This window comes from Arachis ipaensis, chromosome B05 (genome assembly GCF_000816755.2).
Source record: "Arachis ipaensis cultivar K30076 chromosome B05, Araip1.1, whole genome shotgun sequence".
Classification (NCBI taxonomy): domain Eukaryota; kingdom Viridiplantae; phylum Streptophyta; class Magnoliopsida; order Fabales; family Fabaceae; genus Arachis; species Arachis ipaensis.
The window spans coordinates 9,751,917-9,756,130 of record NC_029789.2 but is presented as its reverse complement, the minus strand read 5'-3'; positions in this window follow the sequence as shown (position 1 = coordinate 9,756,130).

Sequence of the window (4,214 nt, the reverse complement as noted above, 5' to 3'; positions counted from 1 at the left end):
TTAGTTTTATGGATAATATAGATATCAATTTTCTTTCTTGGAATATTAAAGGGGCTTCTAACAAATTGGCCCGATTTTACTGCAAAGAGTTATTTAACAAATATCATCCAACTTTATTTTATTATTTTGAAAACTCATGTTCCCTTTTAGCGTTTGAAATATTTTTGGAGTAAGCTTGGTTATCCGGATGTTAGTGTTGTGGAGGCAAGTGGTCACAGTGAAGAAATTTGGATTTTATGTTCTAATTCTTCAATATCGGTGAGAGTTTTAGATACAGTTGATCAGTGTATTAGCCTTGAGATTCAGATGGGTGTTGTTTCTAGTTTTTGTAGTGTTGTGTACGCTAATCCTCATGTTCATTGGCGTATAAGGTTGTGGAGTGATTTGATCAGGATCTCTAATATGATTCAAGGCCCTTGGATTGTGTTAGGTGATTTTAATGATATTCTGATGCAGAACGAGGTGAGAGGAGGTTCTTTTTATATTGCAAGATCGGAAAATTTTGCTGAAACCTTGGCTGAATGTAATTTGTTTGATATGGGGACTATTGGGAGAAATTTTACTTGATTTCGAAAGGCGAAAGGTGGGCTGCAGGTGGCAAAAAAATTGGATAGAGCAGTGATCAATCAAGAGTGGCGCCTCTTATTCCCGGAGGCATATAATGAGGTGTTAATGCGTCTTCATTCTGATCATTGTCCTTTGCTCATACGATGTAAGAAGGAGGGGACTGCTAAGAAGGGTCACTGTGCTTTTCAATTTCAAGCTGCTTGGTTAACCTACCCCTTTTTCGGGATGTTGTTCATGCAGCTTGGAGTAAAGGAGCCCCAGATATTATTAAGAGTTTGCTTGAAGTCCAAAAGGATGCGCTTAATTTCAATAAAAATATTTTTGGGAATGTTTTTGTTAAAAATAAGGAGCTTGAAAGGCAACTAAATGATATTCAGGTGTCTCTGGAAAGGTGGGAAGATTCGGAGCAGTGGATTAAAGAGTAAGGTTTGCATGAGGAGCTGAATTCTATCCTTCTCCAAGAAGAGCTTATATGGTACCAAAAATCTAGAGAGCGGTGGGTTAGATGCGGAGACCGAAATACTAAATTTTTTCATCTCCAAACGATAATCAGGCGAAAAAGGAACAAGATTCATGGATTGTTTCTTGAATATGGCATTTGGTCTTCTAAGGCGACGGTTTTGAAATCGGAAACAAACTCATTCTTTCAAAAATTTTTTTCTACAAGGGAGGCAGTTAATCTGGATGCCATGGGGGAATTCCCTTGTCATTCTCTTAGTAGAGAGGCATGCCAAAAGCTTGTTGAACCAGTAGCTCTCGAAGAGGTGAAAAGAGCTGTGTTCGGCATGAATTCTTTCAAGGTTCTGGGTCCAGACGGATTTCAAGCTCTCTTTTATAAAGAATTTTGGGACTCTCTTAGCAATGATGTGTGAAGCATAGTGAAGAGAGCCTTTGCAGGTGAGGACATCAGTGCGGCTATTTTTGACACTTTCATTGTGTTGATCCCCAAAGTTGAAGCTCCGTCTTACCTGAAAGACTTTCGTCCTGTTAGTTTATGTAATGTTATTTACAAAATTATTACAAAAGTACTTGTTAATAGGTTTCGTCCTTTTCTTTCTGAGATCATTGGTTTGCTTCAGGATGGGTTTATTCCAGGGAGAGGAACAACAGAAAATATAATAGTTGCATAAGAAATAATGCATTTCATGAGAAACACCAAGTCGAAGAAGGTTTCTATGGCATTTAAGATTGATCTTGAAAAAGCTTATGACAGAGTAGACTGGCGATTCCTTGATCAAATTTGGTTTTCCTGTGGCTACTATTAATCTTATCATGGCTTGTGTTATTTCGTCCTCTTTGTCTATTCTGTGAAATGGTAATAGGCTTTAAAGCTTTAAACCCATGAGAAGGTTGAGACAAGGGGATCCCATATCCCCTTATCTTTTTGTGCTTTGTATGGAGAATCTTTCTTGTCTTATATTGCATAATGTCTCTCAAGGATCGTGGATCCCAGTATCTATTTCTAGGCATGACCCAAAAATCTCTCACTTGATGTTTGCTGATGATCTATTATTTTTCTGTAAAGCCATAAAAACTCAGGTGACAGAGGTTATGAAGACTCTAGATATGTTTACTCAAACGTCGGGGTTGAAGGTGAATATCCATAAATCTAAGGCTCAATGTTCCAAGAATGTTTCGGCGAGAAGAAAAGAGGTACTTTCAGGGGTCTCTAGTATCCGGTTTTGCCAAGATTTGAAAAGATATTTGGGACTTAATATTAGTCATGATAGAGCTTCTTGGAAGATGGCGCAGGAGGTGATTGACAAGATTCAGAGAAATCTTACTAGTTGGAAGGGGTGCTTGCTTAACAAGGCGGGCAGACTTTGTCTCGTGAATGTGGTGATGGCTTCTATTCTGGTTTACAATATGCAAGTTTTCCTTCTTCCGAAGTATGCGTGTGAAAAATTGATTCTTTAATGCGTAAATTCTTATGGAAGGGTCAGGCGAATGGGAGAGGGTTGCCTTTGGTCAAGTGAGATATTGCTATAACTCCTAAAAAGGCAGGTGACTTGGGTGTTAGAGATACTCTCTGTGCGAACATGACTCTGCTTGGCAAGTTAGTTTGGGATTGTCTGAATAATAGAAACAAGTTGTGGGTGCAGGTTTTAACTCACAAATATCTCCGGAACTCCAAGGACATGGGCAGCATTCGTTGTCACAATGCCTCAACTACTTGGAGGAATATTCTAAAGGCTTATGATATCTTAAAATAAGGATTTCGATGGAATGTGGGGAATATGCAACAATTGATTTGGTATGATGAGTGGAGTCCTCTTGAAAAACTTTGTGAGCTTACGTCTTATGTTCACATATCTGAAATAAATTTTTCTCTTGTTGGTTTGTGGAGCATTGGTACTAGGGAGGGGGATAAGCTTGCAACGCCAATTTCTCATGAAGTCAAACAGTTTCTTCATAGCCTTGGGCCTCCTCTAATGTCAGAATCGGAGCCCGGATGGATCTGGTGGCTCGCATCGCTAAAAGCTTATAGTTCTCGAGAAGGTTATCGTTGGCTCCTAAAGAAGAAAGTGAATTCGATTGAAAATAGCAACTGTGGGTGGATTTGGTGCTCTAATTTGCCAGAGAAGATAAAGATAATGATGTGGCTGGGTTTACAAAATGCGCTTCCGACAAATGCCTTCCAATTCAAGTGTCATTTAACTGATTCGGGAAGATGTTTAAGATGCAATGCAGATCTGAAAACAATGGAAAATTGTCTTAGGGATTGTGTGAAATCAAGAGGCATTTGGCAAATGTTGGATCCTTTGCTTATTGATTCATTTGAAGGTACTACTTTGGAATTTTGGATTCGGAAAGTCATACCGGGCAATGAGGCAATTGTAGGGGCGGGTCTTTGGTGGGTGTGGAGGCACCGTTGTAATGATATTTTTAACAATGGAGATCAGTGGTCAAACAACAAAGTTGTAGCTATGGCTCAGATAACTGCTAATGATTTAAGAAAGTATGCCAGTGCCAGTTGTATAACTTTCAAGGATAGAAGGAGGTGGGAACCTCCAACAGATAACACTTTTAAAGTTAATTGTGATGCGAGTCTGTTTTCTGATTGGAACCTAGCAGGAATTGGTTGTTATTAGATATTCTAATGGGCGTTGGATTTCGGATTGTTCTAGTAGCTATCCTCCAGGACCTATCGTCAGATGCGAGCTTTTTGCTGTTTGGAGGGTCTGATTTTAGCTTGGGATTGTGGCTTGAGAGATATTGTGTGCGAAACAGATTGTCTTGACATTTTGCACATTCTAAACAATCCGACAAATGGGCTTAATTGTGATGTGGTTGATATTTTTCAGAAGATCCAGGAGCTTTTGTCAAGATCTTGGGTTGTGAATTTTGAATGGATTACCCGTGAAGTTAAGGTTTGTGGCAGATTGACTGGCGAGATATGCCGTCAAGACCAATCCAACTCATGTTATTTAGTCGGATGCTTGTGATGAGTTTCAGCATCTTTTGCTTGTTGATCTAGGGATCGTCTGTTTTTTCCTTTCTTTTCTTTACTTGTTTAGTAAAAAAAACAAAAAATAGCTCCTAAATCAGTAAAAAAATATATTAAAATATAAATATATATTAAAAATAAATAAAATAATATATATTTATATATAAATATATTGTGATTAATTTTTTATATACATACA